This window comes from Lepidochelys kempii, chromosome 16, assembly GCF_965140285.1.
Source record: "Lepidochelys kempii isolate rLepKem1 chromosome 16, rLepKem1.hap1, whole genome shotgun sequence".
NCBI lineage: Eukaryota > Metazoa > Chordata > Testudines > Cheloniidae > Lepidochelys > Lepidochelys kempii.
Window position 1 is genome coordinate 16,855,864 of NC_136395.1, and position 19,137 is coordinate 16,875,000.

Here is a 19,137-nt window from a genome sequence, read left to right on the forward strand (position 1 = left end):
CACCGTGAAATTTCAGATCTAAAGAGCTGAAATCATGACATTTATGATTTTTAAAATCCTATGACTGTGAAATTGACCAAAATGGGCTGTGAATTGGGTAGGGCCCTAGCTATAAGTGCTGCCTATTACATCAGCTTTTGGGGGATTGCTTTGTGTGTGGATTGGTGTACATCTGAGTGGGCAATGTAAATGATGGTATCACTTGAATTTGGGTTTCCCCCTAGGATGAAATGGAGAAGAGAAACCTGCATGTACTCCTGAATCTGGAGAGTAAACTTTCCCCAGAGAAGATGGGATAAGGAGGATGACCAGAGGCTGCTAGTCTCAGGTAGCAGCGGAGGTAAGTGAGTACTCCATCATGACAATGTGGCTCTTTAAGAAACTAGTGCTGTCTCAGACTTTTGATTGGCCTTCTTGGAAGAAATATGGACTTGGGCATTGTGGTGGATGAGATGGGTGATGATCGCTAGGGGATCAGGCAGTTGTTACTATATGCTACGTACTTTGCAGAACTTAACTGGTCAGACCGTCAGCTGGTGTCTAATGGGCACGGGTCCCCTGATTTCAATAGTCATTTTACACCAGCTGAGGATCTGACCCCTAGACAATGCTGCTCCTGTGAGAGGTGAGGCATGACAAATGAATACAAGCAAAACCGAGCGGAGAGGGGACAGCACAAGCAACAGGAACGTGTGGCTGTTTAGAAAGTTTTGCACCCATTGTAGGTTTTTTTATTTTTATAGTAACTTTCTTTGTACTAAATGTTGTGCTCTGGTAATAGAGGCAACTTCGCAAACTGCTGACTTTTATTAAGGGTTGAACCCAACGGAGGAAGGTGATGGGCCAACTCCAGCTCCATGTTGATTTCAGTGGAACTCCAGCCACTAACCTCCCCATGCCTGTTGCACGTGCACACAACTGATGCAAGGCTGGATAGAATCAACGAGGAATGGTTATTGCCATGATGGTACTGGGCCTGAACTGCAAAACCTGGATTGGTACCAAAAAGGCTTTCCAGATCTGGGTTCAGTTCAAAGACCAGGGCCATTTAAATTAAGATCTGGGCTTAGGTTTCAAATGCTGCCAAAGCCCAGAGCAAACCTGTAGAGTGTCTGTCTCCTACACCCCAGCTGCCTGGGTATATTGAAGGAGACCTAGAGGGGATGGACTATCTCGGTTTCCAATAGTTTGACTCCTGCACTAATGCTCTGTAAATTGTTCTCCTGCATGGGGACACAACTCTCTCTTTGCCCCCATGCCCTTCTCTTTTAGAGAAACTTTCCAACCAGTATGGCTCAGAGGAGGCTGTTTATCTCCAGCTTGCCTGTTCCTCCCCTCCTCCCCCGCCCTGTCTCCCCTACTTCCTCATTCCCACCACAGCAGGGTTGAGCAAGAGCCGGATGGAGCCCTCCTCTGGCTCAGGGTGAGGCTGAGGGGGCCTTGGAATCCAAGTTCCGTTTTTCATACACACAAACAGGCTGTGATGAAACTCCTTCTCTGGGGCTGTTTAGTTGCAGCATCCACACGCAGGGCACACTGGAATTAATCATCCTCGCTGGAGACCTGCTGCAGAAAGCTTTAACTGTGGAAAGGGCTTTTGAAATGTTTGGTTGAAATCTCAAAGCAGTGAAGATCCCCGTAAGGGCGTGATCTAAAGCCCAAGGAAAGATACCTAATGACTTCAGTGGGCTTTGGTTCAGACCCTAGGGCTGGGATTTTTGGGAGGTCCCAGGCCCTGTAAAAAGAGGGCCAGATTTTCTGTAGAGCTCAGTACATAGGGTCATATTTCAAAGGATCTCCGTGTAAGTGGTCTCAGTGCCACTAGGTGGGACAGAACATCACACCCAGGAGGTGTGTGCGTTACATCAGCACTCATCACGCACTGAACGTGCCTCAAAGGGAGCTACTTCGTGCTGAGCATGTCTGCAGACCTAGCCGTTATTTGGGTTCCTGAATGGGAACATGAATGCTTTTGTAATCCTAGCCCCACGTTTTCTAGCAGCAATAACTAGCTCGTGTCCTGGTGAAATATCTACTAGTAACGTTTCCCATCTTTAAAAGAAAAGGAGGACTTGTGGCACCTTAGAGACTGACCAATTTATTTGAGCATGAGCTTTCATGAGCTACAGCTCACTTCCTCGGATGCATAAAAGTGGCTGTAGCTCACGAAAGCTCATGTTCAAATAAATTGGTTAGTCTGTAAGGTGCCACAAGTCCTCCTTTTCTTTTTGTGAATACAGACTAACACAGCTGTTACTCAGTTTCCCATCTTTTTGTTTCAATGGGTAGAAAGCAGAGAAATAGCCTGAAGCAGGAGGGCTGGACCTGGATCCAGATCCTGAAGTTTTAGTGCTTTGATCCATCAAGAGAAAAGGATCAATTGCAAACTTTGGATTGGGTCCAAAATTCCCCAAAGTTTGGAGAGGTTCAGATCTAGTAATCTGTGACTCCAAGTACTGACGTGGGACCCATCACTGTAGTTATCTGAGTGCTTAGGGGGTTGGTTCTGGCCCATCTCTAATAGAAAGGGGCATGGCAAGAAAAGATCAGCAATTTTCCCAGGTTGCCATAATAAGCGTGTCTCTCCCCTGCTTATATTTTCCCTGGTGGATCTGGTACATCCCTCTAGTGGATGTGGCATATTCCTTAGTTTTCCAAATGGCTTCTCGTTGTTGTTGTGTATTTGCATGGCGGAAGTGCCTAGGACCTCATTGCACGAGGTGCTGAACAAACACAGTAATGCTGATGCAGGGCTTTTGAGCTCTAAAACACAAACGCTCAATATTATGAGCCAGTTTCTGCTCTCCTTTCTCCCCTGCAAATTTGGAGTGAGCTCACGGGAGCCACGTCCTGTTCCCAACCAAATCCAGGACAAAACTGCCATCATCTTCACTGCCGCCTAGAGGTGGCCTTTTTCTCCAGCTTGCCTGCCAAGTTGGAAGACCCTTACGCAATGTCACTGTTAAGACTGGGTCAACTGTTTGTTCTTCAGTCTGAAAACTCCCAGTCCTTACGGACCCCTGTGCTATCATAGTGCTTCTACATCCTCTGATCTCATTCACTTGCTCTTACGCCTGTTTCCAACCTGAGCGCATGTGTGCACACACGCTCGCTCGCTCTCTCCCCCCGTGCCACCCCCCTGTACTATTAACGGTTGTTGAAAGCACGAGGCCAAATTCTGCCTCCAGTTGCACCTGTGCAATCCGTCTGGACTCGGTGAGATTTCGCAGGGTGAATCTGGAGCCAGAGTTTAGCCCTGGACCCCAGAGTTAGTGGAATTGTTACAATCCATCCCTTGGGGATCATGCAGTGTGTTGCTAGCATGGCATTGTCCCTCCCGTTGGACCTGGTCAAGGGAAGGAAGGGCCAAGGGAAGGAAGAAGGCCTATTTCAGCCAGAGCTGTTCTCCGCTCCCCACCCTGCAAGGGCAGGATGCCATGGTGGTTTCTCTTTCAAAGGATTTTTTTTTTTCCTTTTTTGCTCCTAGCTGTGAGCCTGCCCTGGGTACATCTTATAAAAGTGAACCAGTTCTGGGCTGCCTAGTTAGCCAACAGAAATGTGGCTGACAGTCTGGGGGGAGTGCTCGAGCCGGTTAGCTAATGTAGCTAGCAGCACAGATACTATACCCAGACTCCTCAATGGCGGACAGTCATTTGGGATCTGATCCAAAGCCCAATGGGTGTGTTGGTCTTGTTCCTTGTCTAGCAGGCCCCATAGGGTTTGTGCTCTCTGCCTGGTTGCGGACCCTAGAGGTGGCTGCCTTTCTTTCAGTGGTGTTCTGCGGGCAGAGTTTCTGACGCACTTTGGGACCTTTCAGGTTATTCTTGAGCTGAGTCCAGAGAGATGCTGAGCGCCACCATTTCCCACTGAGTTCAGTGGGAGCTGCACGCAGGCAGCAGGTGTGCAGCACCATTCGGGATATGGCTCATTCTTCAATTATTTTGCACTTTTCTTTCTGCCTAGTCCGTTTCTCCCTCCCCTCCCTCTCTCTCGTGTTCCCTGCCCAACGTTCCCTCTTCGCTCCTGTCTCTTTTTAGTGTTTTCTTTTCTCCTCTCTCCCTTGTTTTTCATGTCTTCTCTCTGCTTTATTCTGCTCAGAGCACAATGTAACCCCAGTGTATGTTCGCCCCTTTATCCATTTGTGGAATAGTCACAAACCCATCGCAATTTCCTCAAATTTACTCGCTGTTCAAAATTATTCAGTACGTTATTTTATTAATCTTTGTAGCTCTCCAGACTGGTCACCCACAGATCTCTGCCATTGGCTCTCTGAGCTGGGTTGGTGAGTTGTGATTGGTCTCAGAAAGGTCACCTGGGACTGTTTGCGTTCCGATTGGGTGGGTGCCCAAGCACTTTTGGCATGTGCATTATAATGAAAAATTCACAGCTCCATTGCATAAGCCTTACTCAGTTGGGGAGCAGCAGTCCCTTTGACACCAATGGATCTACTCATGTGAGTAAGAGCAGGCTAACATGAGTAAGAGGAGCACAATCTAGACCTCAGTTCCCACGCATAAGCAAGTCTACAACCTTGAAATTTGCTGTCTGCAAGCGGTTGTGTCTGCAAAACCTGGATCTCCCGAGCGTTCCTCGGAAGCCTCAATGAACCCGCTAGAAAATTGGAGAGAATATGCACAGGGCGGCACTTGCATTATTTGTTCTGTTCTAGAGAAAGAGCCTGACTCAACCCTGGTGTAACTCTGCTGAGATCAATAGTTAGAGCTAGAGTCATCCCAGCGAAGTCGGGGGAATTAGGGTCACCGTCCTCCCTGGTGTAACTGAGTCAATGGAGTTAGGGACAGATCCATCCAGGGTGACACATGGTGAGCTCGGGCCAAATCCTGACTCTGGCCCATTGAGTACCAGTTGGGAGGTGGCGGTGTGGGGGGGGTGATTGAATCCCAGCTCCAGAGCCCCCTGCCTTGGATGGAAATGGCCCCAGCAAGACTTCTTAGGGTCAGTGGCCAATGGCGTCGTCCCCTCTGTGGCGACCTCTGGCTGCATGTCTGGAAGATTTGAGGTTGGGGGGGCAGGCTCTCACTAGCTGGCAGGCAAGATTGCATGCGGCTGCTTTTAACGACTCTGGAAACCTTCAGCACCTATCCTGCCCCACCCCCAGTTTTTGCAAGCCCCCCGAAATGCATTCTTCGCAGTTGCTTTTATTTGTAACCTCCACTCGCCTCGCCTCTCTCCCGCTCCCTCCCTCCCTCTCTCTGGGGGGAAAAAAGGTCATTGCGCAAATGATTAGTCAGAGCTCAGTTGCTGTAGCAACCAGCTGCTGTAACTGGGACAGGCATGCATCGAGGACAACAGAGAGGTCGACCATCAGCGAGTGCTGGGGAGCTGAAAGCCTTTGTATTTGCTTTCAAGAGCCGGCAAGCCAGGCAGCGCAGAGCTCCCTGCTCCACGCTGTGAGCAGGGATGCTCCTTGGGCCTGGAGCGTCACAGAGAAGCCTTGGCAGCCTGTTTAATTTTAAAATAATAATAATTAATAAAATAATTCTCTTCTCCCCCCCCCACCCCCCTTTGCTTCAGTCTCTGTGTTTCCAAAGGAGCCATTGCAACCCTGATGTTCTCCCACTTCCGTGGGCTCCGCCGGCTTTGTCTTCCCAACCCCGACCTTCACTAGTGGTGCCTTCTCTTTCCCCGTCCTCCTCCTCCTGGATTGGCGCAAGCTGCCTTGTGCCCACAGCTTGTCTTGTCCAGGAGGGAATCTCTTCCCCATGCAGATCAGTGGACGCGGATGGAATCTGGGACTCCTTCCCCCTCCATGCTCCCTGATGCAGTGTGGGCCTCTGCTCTGGATGATTGTTTTTTTTCCTTCCTGCAGCTTTCTGAGTTGGTGATCTGCGAACATCTCTCGAAGGAGGGGCATAGGGAATCAGTGTCTTCTCTCAGCATCTTCCTTATGCAGTGTGAACTCCAGGTCCTCCGGATCTTGGCAGAGTAACGGATGCTTACCCTCCTGGCCTGGTTAATTTCCATCTCCGGCCTGACACCTTATATGTTCCCCCAGCAGTTTCAGCTTGGATGTGATTCTTCTTTACTTCCTGTCCTAAACCCTTTTGTGGGCGTTGCTGTGCAGCGTGAGCTGCTGCCCGCTACCACAGGGGTGGTGGCTTTACATTGGTGGATGGTGCAGTGTCTCTTAGTTAAGAAGGGACGGGGGGTGGTTGTAATGGCTGTGGAGGTGGATTCTTGGTCCAGGAGGCTGGTGGATGCAAACCGACCCTGTGGTTCGCTCTAACTGCCCGACTAATCCAGTCTGTGCTGCCTGGAATCCCCGCATGTGGCCTCCTGAAGTCAGAGCCGGAACTAGGCAGGCAAGGAAGGCACTACATTACATGGCTAAATACCAACAGCTCCCACTGGCTTCAAATGGAGCTGTGGGTGCCCCACGTCTCTGAAAATCAGGTCCTGTGTAAAGTGATTCCCTCCCTCACAGGCCCCTGAAGTTACACCGTTAAAGTCAATGAGGGCTTTGCCACTGGCTTTAATGGGCTGTGGGTCAGACCCATGTTGCTTCGGGATCCTTTTGGATGAAAGGTGTTCCATAGACTGCACTGATTTATCGTAGCTATTGGAGGGGTTCTGCCTGGAAAGGCTGCAGCAGGGCTTGTTAATGTGTTTGAAAGATGCCTGCGCCAGCTGGACAGGGTGTCGGGGATCTTGCTCCACTCCAAACCCTGCCGTTTGCGGTCTCTCTTCTGCAGTCCCCCAAGGATTGCTGCATGGGGAGATTTTTCCCTAGGAGAGCCAGTCACTAACTCTCTGTGCCATCTCTCCCTGCAGGTTAAACTGCTCCCATCAGACATGTTGTCACAAATGTCTAAGGGTCCCCTGTTGTGTTCAGGCAGCATTAGACTAGTGTCCACCAAAACATTTGGGCCAGAGGGGCTGTGGGCCCAGTGCTGACATAGAGCAGTGATATAGGAAGGGTTGAGTAGGGAAAAGGCGAACCTGATGATTGAGTGCCCCACACCCTACAGAATCAGACCCCACGTCAGCCAGCCCTACATTGGGTTGAAGGATCCAATCCCCAGGGTAAAGATTTAAGAAACCGTTCTCTAAGGGGGAAAGATGTGGTGGGTATTGAAACTGTGGTGTTGGACTGGCATCTGCTGTGGCAGTCCAGAGCGCAGATGCTAAGGTGAGGACAGCCACATGGCCTGTCTCTTACTCTCCACGTACAGCACTTGGCTCAATGCAGCCCTAATGGCATTTGGGGCATCTAGGCCCGTCTGTTATACAAATAATAGTAATACCTAGATGGAGAAATCCTATAATCTTTGGATTGTAAAGGTTTTATCTATGGGACCTAAGCATTCAAGATGATCCTATGGGTCTTAATGCCAGCTTTGCCCCTGATGTGCCACACGTGCCCTTGAACAGGTAACTTAACCCCCCAGAGCCTCAGTTTCCCTATGTGTGTCATGGGGATTATACTTACCTACCTCGAGAGCAGGGTTGGGAGGATGAGTTCACTGATGTTTGCAAAGTGTTGAGATCCTTGGAAGGAAGGTACTAGAGAAGAGCAAAGTGTTATGTTACCTCAGTATGATGATGCTGTGAATACTGTTAGGGAGAAGGCCAACTGAACATGTGTGGAGTTGGGATAGGTGAGTAGCTTCAGGTTGGGTTTCCCGAGGTCTCGCTGTTCTAGACCGACATCTGAACAGTCATCTGGGAAGCTGAAGGCCTAGGTTCCTAGCCACAGGAAATGATTTAACTGGAGCTCTGTGGGAGCAATAAGATCAGACTGTTCTGTTTTGGTTTAGAAACTGTCCCAAGTGCCCTGCAAATGGAGTATCCCGTAAATGTCAGAAGAAGGGAGAGATCACTGTGATATAACAGAAGCATGTTTCGTCCCCATATTGTAGCCACTAAGGTAGAAGGGAGTGTCTAGTGTGACTGAAAAGTTCTAACTTCTTTATTATGGTAGTTTTATTTGATTTATTTATTATATTGATGATCATTACAGTGTTGCCAACTCTTATGATTTATATCGTGAGTCGCACAATATTCAATGCTTTTCTTAAAGCCCCAGCTCCGGGAGTCATGTGATTAGGTGAAAATCTCAGCTTTCATTAAAAAAAGATTACATTTCTAGATCTGGTTGTGGAGAAAAGCTTGAAAGCATGGCCTGAGTGTCGCCTAAAGGCTTAAAAGCCAGAAGGCAAATGCAAAATAACCCAATATTTATTATTTTTTAAATTCTTATGATTTGGGGTAGGGGGGCGGTTGGCTCATGGTTTCTGAATGCTCAGGGCTGGCCATACTGTTGTTACTTATTTACATTGATTAAAATTGTGTGTTCCTTCATATGCACTCAGGAAAACAAGCAGTTTCAGATTTGGTAGTTGACTAATAATATTTCAGGCTAAAGCAAATGACAAAGCACGAGTGAATATCAGGTCTCCACAAGAGAGAAGAAAACCCACAATGACTCACCCTGAAACAATGTGAAACACAAAATGGTGCTCTCCTCCTAGCTTCGCCCAGCAAACCGAATGACCTCTCCTTTCGGTTACATTGCTTCACGCACCACAATGTATGTATTATTCATTCTGCTGTTCTACCTTTCTCTACGCTGCCCCCCACCGGAGAAGGATTCCCCAAGTGCTTTACAAGCTACCAATCGGTACATGTGGGTCCTCTGACATGCAGCCAACTCTGCGGTGGAGCACAGCTATCATAAAATGCATACCGGGCTGCATGAGAGCAACGGGGGGGATTGGAAATTTTGACCAAAGGCCCTGGGGCAAACGGCTCGTAGGAAGAGTGGTCTGGGAGTTCTGCTCTCCATACAGAGCAGACCAGCATTCTCTTTTTAAGGTCGGAGCTGAAAGGCCTTCGCTGTCCAGTAAACTGCATGGAAGGCGATGCCTCTAGCTCAGGGACACAAAGAGATGCAGCAGCCATGTCAGGATTTGACCCTGTGGGCTCCAGGGAATGTCATAATTTCAAACCTCAGGCCTAGCCTGTGCAGCCATCCCCTCCATCAATGAGATACAGCATATTTCCAGCCAGCCATCTTTCATACACTGCTCAGCCTTAAGCAGCACTGCTGAACGCCTCGGAGGCCAGGCCCTTGGGAGCGACCATCTCGAAAGTTTGCCTGGCCAGATCCCCTGCAATAGGGTTGCCAATTTTGCATGGGCGTATTCCTGGAGGTTTTATCGCATGACGTAATCTTGAATTGAAGATTAATCTTTGATTCCTGGAGACTCGAGGACAATCCTGGAAGGTTAGCAACCCTACCCTGTAAGCACACCTATTGGGCACAGTGAGTAGACACACTTGGAACAGGAAAAATAGATCAAGCCAATCCCGCAAATCCAGTAAACTCAGCCCATTCCCAGCCCAAGCAGACGTGGTGATGAACACTTCCTGGGCGAGAGGAGGTTCAGGCAGTGCTAGAAGTGGAGGGTTGGTTTTTATTACAAACCGCAGTCAGTAAAGACTAAGGGGGAGATGAGCCAGCTGTGACAGTCTGGGGGATATGCCCGCATCTGCGCACAAGTTCCATTGTTTAGTGACCACCATGTTGTATTTCATTCTCAGTTTTGAATGTAGCCTATAGTGTGGCTTTGAGCCTTCATTTTGTAGCTGGAACTTGACGCTTACTGGAGAGACTAGATAAGGTGTGTCTTCACTGCGCATTTAACTCAGGCCCTTACCTGGGTGTTAGCCCACCCCCCTACCATCCACAGAGAAAAACCTTTTACCTGGTCTTGGAGGTGCTTTAAGCTCAGGCTAGCTGGCCTGGCTGAGGGCGTGGGTAAGAGTCCAGGCTGCCCTTTAACTTGGGCTGGAACCTTCCCATGTTGCAATGAGAACACAGGCTAAATCACACAAGTGCTGATTTGTCCTCCAGTGACTTCTCACAATTTCCCCCTAAAGAACAGAGAAGTTCTACCACAATTATCAGGAAAGAAACCTAGAGCATCTCAGCCTAAAGAACCATGGGATTATGTCGCCAAACACGTGTGCATGAGTGCAGAACTGGGGAGGACACAGTAGTGTGGGTATGGCTTTGCAGTGGGACTCCCACATGGGTGAGACTGACCAGGGTGCTCAGACCCAAGTGCTGATTACATGTCTAACTAGGCAGGGAAGATCCCATGAGTGATCAAAGGCCATCAGTGTTGAATGGCTGTACCCCAGTAGGCAATGGGTTTGATACTGGCAGAGCCATTGACTTGGAAGGACTCTGCCCCGATGCTGGTTGGAGTCTGGAAATTCCACAGTGGAAGTGCAGGGACAGGAAAGGTGTCAGAGGTTGTTTCAAAGAGAAATGCTCTCTGAGCAAAGGGGAAGCCATTCTGCTGCAGGACTCGGACCAAACCCAGGGTGAGGGCACGGAGGGAAGGTGTGCTGGAGCCTGCTGTTTTCCTAAGGTCTGTAACTGGTGCTGTTCAAGAGGAAGTGTGTTCACAGGTGCTGGGGGTGCTGCTGCACCCCCTGGCTTGAAGTGGTTTCCTTTGTATACAGGGTTTACAGTTTTGGTTGAATGGCTCTCACACCTCCACTACAAAAATTGTTCCAGCAGCCTGAGTGTGTTTGTGGTTAAGAAATTGCTTTGTTAGAGTCAGGTGAGATTTAGGGGTTGGATCTGGTCCCAACAGTCTGGGGTCTGCCCAGAGAGCAGGATGAGGGTAGTTTTGGGGATGGTCCATGATTCCGACATACAGAGCACACCCAGAAAGGGAACCCGGTTCTCTCCCTCTCTGTTTATTGCATAGTTGAATAGAGCAACATGTTCCCAGCCTAGAGGACTATAAGTAGAAGGTGTTTTGTGCACTGAGCAGACCCTTTGCAATACTAGTGTGCCTGCTTACCTGGCTAAATTTTTCTGCTTCTTCCCAGAGCAGTGGCATCTGAAAGAGTGGGGTGCATGCCCATCTATCTGTGTGTGCTTACACTTCATGCTTTACTCTTTCCCATCCAGTAATGATCCAGACTGGATGCTGTCTAGACACAACATGAAGCCTCTTAGCCTTTCCAAAGGCTCTTCATTTCCCAGTGTGGCTCCCCACAGCAGACATGCACTGATTTGATTCCATTCTGGGCACAATGCAGGATGACACTGTTGATTCAGGAAGCCCTATCCAATTGGGGTCCTGTGCACCTCTCTCCTTGGCTTTTACCCCAGCCATTGACATGAATTGGGGCCACTAAGGCTTTCAGTCCCGACATCTGAGCGCTGGGGATGGAGTTTTTTCAGTGCTGGCTCTGAAATAACATTTCTTAGTGTGGCCGAGCCTCCCTTTGCCAACCTTCATGGGACACGGAAAAGATTCTCAGGAGTCTGCAGAGGGCGAGAGTTTGTTGGGTACACAGAGATGGTCTTGTCGGACTTTAAAAGAAGTGTTCTCATGCAAGCGTCTGGTGCATTAGGTAGATGCGTCATGTAAATTACAGTAAACAAACCACACCAGCCTGAGGCCTTCCTTTTAAAATTCCCCCATTAAATAGTCTGCATTCCCCAGAAGAACCCCACTTGTGAATATCTGACAGTAATACACATCGAAACCAGAAAGTGAGTTTTCGCCTGGGGGTCTGGTTCCATCCTACAAGGCTTTCCAGCCCGAAGAGAAAAGCATAAGACCTTTCTCTACCCTTTAAAGCCTCCCTTAGCTGGCCCCATCCTGGTGTTTAAAATTCCATCTTGCTGCGCTGGTTCTGCTCTGAACGTCAGTAGGGTTTCTGGCAGGAGCTGGGTTTTGGCTGCATCGCTAATGGCTCACATGGAGCTGGTGTGACACCTTTATAAATGTTATGGTTTTGGAGAACAGGAACTGACCTCCTGCAACCTCTTGCACGTTACAGATTAATTGCCACATTCGCAGTCATGTGCCACCTCCCTTAGGCTTGGATTGAGGGGCCTTCCGGCTGCTACTTTGCTCTGGCTGGGATCAGATGATTCCCTTAGCTGATGTGCGTCAAGGGAAATCCACCACAGAATGAATGTGGGAGCCAGTCTCAGAATAAGGATTCTTGTTACCGTTGCTAAGGGTTTTGGCTTAGCTCCTATCTTAGCCATAAGGCTATGAGCATCCGCCCAACAACCAGGGTGAAGTTTATCAAAAACATTCTACCGCCACAGCAAGGTGGTGTAAATGGGGGTGATTCCCCTTAGAAAACATCTTCGGAGAGCGAAGAAGGAGGGCCATTCAGACATTCCACTGGCCAGAGGCCATAGTCACGCTTATCCGGATGAGTTCCCCATCAGAGACTTTGTGGAAGAAGCCCATGATTACAGGTGGTCCCGAAGGGAAAGAGTTCACCTTTGCTGCAAACTGCGGATGCCACTGGAAAGCTGGTGGGGACCACTGGAAAACAAGGAAGATGAATCCCTATGGAGACCTGTTCGTGCTTTCCTAATATATTAGTGATTGGGTGCCTAAGTCTTACCAGAAATGCCTGGAGTGAAATCCTGACCCCACTTAAGTCAATGGGCTTTTTGCCACTGAGTTCAATAGAGCCAGGATTTCACCCCTGCTGTCTCAGCAGAGAGCGGGCTTGCAGTCCAGTTGGCCCTAAAATGAAGCTGGTGTTACCGCAGGGCTTGAGCTTACAAGCCAAATGCTCTCTTGTAGAGGTGTAACCCCATTGTGTTGCTAGGGGTGCACTAACATAACTGAGAACAGAATTTGGCCCTGTCTCGGGGACTAGGGCTATGCTGAGAAGGCTGGTTTCTGAAGAAGTAAGAACATGACCCTGTCCACACTGGACTATATCCTGTCTGCAGTGGAGTTTGTTGAGTACAAAATTAAAACTAAGTAAATGCTGCATAAGGGCTTCAGGGTTTGGCCATTTCTGTTAGTCTTCTTTAAAGAAAACCTTTCTGTTTTATATGGAGTTTGCCTCTTCCTGGCTTCTCATTTTTTATGATTTTTCCCACTCGTGCCATTTAAAGACTTCTTATTGGGTCTCGGCACGAACTTGGCGGCCAGGCTTGCTTTGGTTAATTTCAAATGTTGCCTACATAAATTGGTGAAGGAACTATTTGTTTTATAGCCGTAAGAATGAGAAACCAAGGGAGTGATCTAGCTTTCACAGCCCTTTCTGGGCCTAAACTGTTGCGTAGGGCTCCTTTGTGCTATCAGGCAGTTGCCATGTGATGGTTAAAATAATTTCTGTTGTAAAGCATGTTTGGATCCTTAAGGTTGAAGATGCCATTTGGGATTAGACCAAGTCTCTAGGACACAGGCCATAGTATGGGGTAAGGCGTTGCTGGAAGCATCCCAAGCTGACAGCTGGCGTGGGTAGGTATAACTCCCCTGCGAGGACTGTACCTGATTACACGAGTGGTGAATTCGACCCAAATCTCTAACAATAGCAAGGGGGGTGGTGGAATCAAGCATCAAAATGGCATGAGGGGAATGACGCAAGGAAGGTGAAATATCAAAGGGAGAGAGGAAGTGCATAGCAGGAGAAAGGGAAACAGATGAGAGAACAGCAGGAAGTGACCTCACGGAGCCGGGAGGGGGTGGAGAATCCAACAGCGGAGATGAAAGGGAAATAGGAACAGGATACAGATGGGACAGGCAGTGCTGGGAGTGTCGGCTAACGAGTGCTGCTGTCCTCATGTTCCAGCTGTCTATGCTTGCAACGGGGTTTGGGTCCTGCTGTTATACTCACATGCAGGCTCAGCGCTGTCCTTATATCTTGCAAACAATAGGCTGGATTGAGCCCAGGGCGATGCCCGCTCCTGCCAACGTAACCTCAGGTGCAGGGCTCCCGTCCATGGTAAGGCTGCCTGTTGGGGAGGCCATGGCAGCCGCAAACACCCCTGCTTGGGAATGGACTGATGCAGTTCATCACCTCTGCAATGGGACCCCTGTTGTGGCTCTGCTTCCTCTCCCCTGAAGTTTCTGTCGCCCTCCCTCTGAGTGATTCCGTCCTAGAGGACATGGGGCCAGGTTGGTGCACGGGCTCCTTGCCCCAGCCAGCAAGAGTGGATCTGACCCTATCGTTTTCCGGCTTCCAGACTCCCTTGGGCTCCTTCTCAGTTCTAACTCTGACTATGGGAGCTAGCTGAGCCTGTGTCCCCTTCTTGCCATCTTCTGGATGAGAACTATCCAGAGCTGACTTTAATGCGTAATGAGCAGAGTTCTAACTGGGACCCCAGGTGATTGTCAGGTGTCAAAGGCATTGGAGAAAATGCATTGGATGGAGCAGAGATGCGTGTGGAACAGGCCATCCTAACCCCCTTGAAAGTGACATCTGGAACAATCACTCCTGAGGAGAAGACTGGGCTGCTGCCTCCTTCCTGCCATCAGTTTTCCTTGCCGATCCAATAGCCCATGAGGAACTAAGCCTGATGTGGTTATCGGCAGCTCAGGTTCACTGCAGATCAGACATTTCTGCTGACAATTTGTGCATTATAGAACCATCTTCCCAGCGCCGGGGTGGGGGGGTGTTTAAAGAAAGCTTGGGGGGGACGCGGTACTTAAAACCTTCCATTGCACAGAGCAAGGACTAATAGGATTCGTGTCCTGAAAACTGAGGCTTCGTATTGAGAGGAGGCACAACTGAATCCAGCTGGAGATGCTTCCCTGAAGTGCTCTTACCTCAGCCCATGGAAGAGAGACTCCCCTAAGTTGTTGGACTTTTATTCCCATGAAGAGGTGTTTTTAGTTGAAAACCAGCCTTTTAAAAAACAAAAACCAACAAAACTATTAATGAAAAATTCTCAGCAGCATGGAGTTTTTCTACTTTTTCACAAAACAGCCCATGATCTTTTTAAATCAATATTTTTTTCTCCAAATTTTATGGGCATTTTTTATTTCCCCAAAAAGCCCCTGCAAAAATAGAAACCACTAGTTTTCAAAATTATTTCCCTGTTTTCCAGCCACCTCAGGTTTGCACTAAGCGTTTGATGCAAGAGAGCTTTGAAAACAGGGGTCTTTCTCTCCAAAGGGAAAGATTTTTCATTTCCAATATTGAGTTCACAAGATCATCTTTCCCATTCGGAGCTCTGAGGTCTCACGAAAATGTTTCCATCCAAAAGCCAATGCCTGCAGGGGCTCCTGGTGCCTTCTCCAGCAATGGACCGGGACTGGGAGAATATTCAGAAATAGTCCCTTAGGCTTCACCTGAACCTGTGCCCAAACAGAGATGAATATAGGTGTGTACAAGCATGGGTGTTGATCCATGTATGGGACAGGGTGGTAAGGTTGGCAGTTTTTCTAGTGGTTTGAGCAGGGAACTAGAATTCACTGCTCCTGGATTCCGTTCACAGCTCTACCACAGCCTTGGTGTGTGTCATAGAATATCAGGGTTGGAAGGGACCTCAGGAGGTCATCTAGTCCAACCCCCTGCTCAAAGCAGGACCAATCCCCAGCTAAATCATCCCAGCCAGGGCTTTGTCAAGCCTGACCTTAAAAACTTCTAAGGAAGGAGATTCCACCACCTCCCTAGGTAACGCATTCCAGTGTTTCACACCTCCTAGTGAAAAAGTTTTTCCTAATATCCAACCTAAATCTCCCCCACTGCAACTTGAGACTTTTACTCCTTGTCCTGTCATCTGCTACCACTGAGAATAGTCTAGATCCATCCTCTTTGGAACCACCTTTCAGGTAGCTGAAAGCAGCTATCAAATCCCCCCTCATTCTTCTCTTCTGCAGACTAAACAATCCCAGCTCCCTCAGCTTCTCCTCATAACTCATGTGTTCCAGACCCCTAATCATTTTTGTTGCCCTCCGCTGGACTCTTTCCAATTTTTCCACATCCTTCTTGTAGCGTGGGGCCCAAAACTGGACACAGTACTCCAGATGAGGCCTCACCAGTGTCGAATAGAGGGGAACGATCACGTCCCTCGATCTGCTGGCAATGCCCCTACGTATACATCCCAAAATGCCATGTCCGTGGGTGAGGCATTTAAGATCGTTGTGCCACCATTAGCCCATTGGGATAAAGGGATCATTCTCACCTACCTCTCCAGGCTTAATTAATGAGTGTCTTTAGAGTGCTTGGAGAGCCTCCGTGAAGCTGTGAGAGTATGATTCACCACTGGAAGTCACTTTATCGATCTAAGGGGCAGTTGTTTCCTCTATAAACTAAAAAGACCCCAGTCACTCTGGCCAACGTTTTCAAAAGCGGGCACTGGTTTATAGATGCTGGGTGCCTACACCAGCTGAAGTCAATGGAAGCTGGGGGTGCTCCAGTCCAGTTAGACGCCGAGTGTCCTAAATTGAGGACCCAAAATCAGGGGCCACTTTTGAAAATGTTGGCCAACCTTTACACTTTTCGCCCTAATGTGCTGCAGGATCAGAGTCATCCTGTACTGCATTTTCTAATTTTAAGCCCCAGCTTCAGATGCAGCTTTCTCATCCAAAAGCCAGTAGTAGCAGCAAGCCAATAGCTTTTGGTGCCAAAGACGGTCAATCAGTTATGGAGGCGTTAAAACAGAATGATTTCAGGATCGAGGCTGAGAATAGCTCCTTTCATCCTGAAGAACTGCACTCCACTGGGCTTTGCAGATTTTGGCCCCAAACCTGAAAGCCAAGTTATAGTCTTTCCAAGGAGCTCCCGTTAGAGTTGATGGGGCTATGCCGCCATTTACAGCCTCTCATATTGACTTCGGTGGGAGCTCCTTGCACTGGGAGGCTTGTAGGCCTTGTGTTTGTATGTGTATCTGTAGTTACAGCGCATAGAAGCTACTGTATCGATCCCTCTTCCAAAACCATACTATAAATATCACTGTGTGATATACATTTACTTTGTGCTGCCCATGTGGATGCCTTTCTAGCTCCACCCATACAAATCAGGACAAAGCAGAGAAAGCAGAAAAAGTGAACCAACAATAACAACCCGAAAATGGCCTGAACAAAGTATGTGCTGGAGTGGGGAGTTTATTGTCTCAGCTGTATGGTGTGTTACTTAGCTGTGACTCCACTAGTGAGTAATAAAATCACCCCAGACTCATTGGCCCCCCAACCCAAAATCTCTGTACCACATCTGCCTCCTCTCACACTCGGGCTGAACATACTCTCATGTCATCCGCCACTGAACTGCAGCTACCTCTGGGGTGGGACACAGCAGTTGCCTGACAGTGCACAGCAACAGCTTAAGACTTGGAGTAAAGAACATTCCAAATCCATTTGAAATGCACATTTCCAAGCTGGAATTTGGCCAGAGAGCCGTGGTTAGCATCTTTATTTTGCAAACAGTGTCAGGGGGCTTTAAAATACCCGGTGTGATCAGGAGCCCAGGTTGATATTAATCCAAAAGCATGCAGCAGAGTGCCCCCTATTCTGTGCTGGGGGATTGGTTCAGTTCTGAATCCAAGAGAAGAGTGGCACCTTATGCTACTTTCCATCTGCTACTGGCCTAGCTTGGCCCTCTGCGAGGGGACAAACAAGACTGTAGCCCATGGTGTTATGATGCTTGTATAAGGTGTGTGGGGTGGAGTGCTTGTGATTATGGAGATTGGATTATGGAGCAAACCCCAGATCCAAGCCCCCCTGGCCTTGGGCTGTTTGAAGTCTGTGAGTTGTGCGGCTTGGGGCTCTCTCTGCTCTGACTCATTTGAAGTTCACCTATTGTGTTTTATGTCTGTTTCTTTCCTGCCTGTCCTGTCCTCTGGCTGGGACTGTCCTCCCCCTGGGCCCTGCCTCATCAGTCAGCCTGGCCTTCTCTCCCACTCTTCCTGGGCTCTTGGATTTCAGTGTGGCGAGTTCTGCTTGTGGGACAATACAAAGGGAAAGGGAGGTGCCTAATCTCCATGATGTTGCAATGAGCCAACTTTACGTGATGACCTCATGATGTAAACCATGTGACTTTATGGGGCCCCCTCTCATAGGACAGATGCTCAAAGGCATCCACTCTAAGCCTCAGCAGCTCCTGCGCTGGTCAGCTTTCTTCCCTGTCATGGGCGGCTACCCGGCTTCAACGCCCCGCCTCACCTGTGTCCCAGGCACTTGTATGTGACCCCGTGAAACTCAGAGAGCCATGTCTGCTCCCCTGCGCCAAGCTTGACTCAATAGGCTGGATTGAATCCTCCCTCTAGGAGGCTAAATGCCACCTGGGGCTGAAGACACCTCCGTTGTACCACACAAAGGCCATACCAAAGCCTGGCACGCCCCGCCTGGCTCTCTGAGTCCATGCTGGTTTGGCTGTTTTCACCCAGTGCACGCCCATGGAGAGGGCTGGGATTTACCCCAGGGACTTACCCCCGGGAGACGAGAGCCGCTCCTGGGAGGGATGGGCCAGCACTTAGTTTTGCTGAACCCATGGCAGGTGTTAGGAGAACACGCACTGAGGATTTTAGTCCAGTAGAGTTTGTGGCCCTCCGGCGATGAAGAAACTCAAGAGGCATTTCCCCCCACTACTACTTCTCCTGTGGAGTCAGGGCACTGGTGGTGGGGTCCAGGGAGGAGCCTGCTTCCTGAATTGTCTTTAGAAAAGCTTCCTCTGTGACTCAGAGGCCTTCCAGCCCCCGTTCCCCACCCCTTGCCAGCTATGGAGCCTTGAATAATTGATACACTGATAAATAATAGAACTTGTATTTGCTCCTTCTCTTTTCTCTGCCTCTTGCTCTGCTCTGTGTGTGTGTCTGTGTGTGTGTGTGTGTTTCCAGCCCGGCTGTGCTGTCTGTGTGTGTGTGTGTGTGTGTGTGTGTTTCCAGCCCGGCTGTGCTGTCTGTGTGTGTGTGTGTGTGTGTGTGTTTCCAGCCCGGCTGTGCTCTGTGTGTGTGTATGTGTGTGTGTGTGTTTCCAGCCCGGCTGTTCTCTGTGTGTGTGTGTGTGTTTCCAGCCCGGCTGTTCTCTGTGTGTGTGTGTGTGTGTGTGTGTGTGTTTCCAGCCCGGCTGTGCTCTGTGTGTGTGTGTGTGTGTGTGTGTGTGTGTATGTTTCCAGCCCGGCTGTGCTCTGTGTGTGTGTGTGTGTGTGTGTGTGTGTGTGTATGTTTCCAGCCCGGCTGTGCTCTGTGTGTGTGTGTGTGTGTGTCCAGCCCGGCTGTGCTCTGTGTGTCTGTGTCTGTGTCCAGCCCGGCTGTGCTCTGTGTGTGTGTGTGTGTGTGTTTCCAACCCAGCTGTGCTCTGTGTGTGTGTGTTTGCAGCCCGGCTGTGCTCTGTGTGTGTGTGTGTGTGTGCGTTTGCAGCCCGGCTGTGCTCTCTGTGTGTGTGT

At 49.2% G+C, this 19,137-nt stretch overlaps 1 long non-coding RNA gene across 1 annotated transcript in view; it reads left to right on the forward strand.

Moving 5' to 3' along the window:
* Window positions 1-220: 220 nt before the first annotated feature.
* Window positions 221-19,137, forward strand: part of LOC140899393 (uncharacterized) — a 56,653-nt gene continuing 37,736 nt past the window's right edge. The window contains exon 1 of the long non-coding RNA XR_012155303.1: window positions 221-340. This is a non-coding gene — a long non-coding RNA (uncharacterized LOC140899393). The remainder of the gene's footprint in view (window positions 341-19,137) is intronic.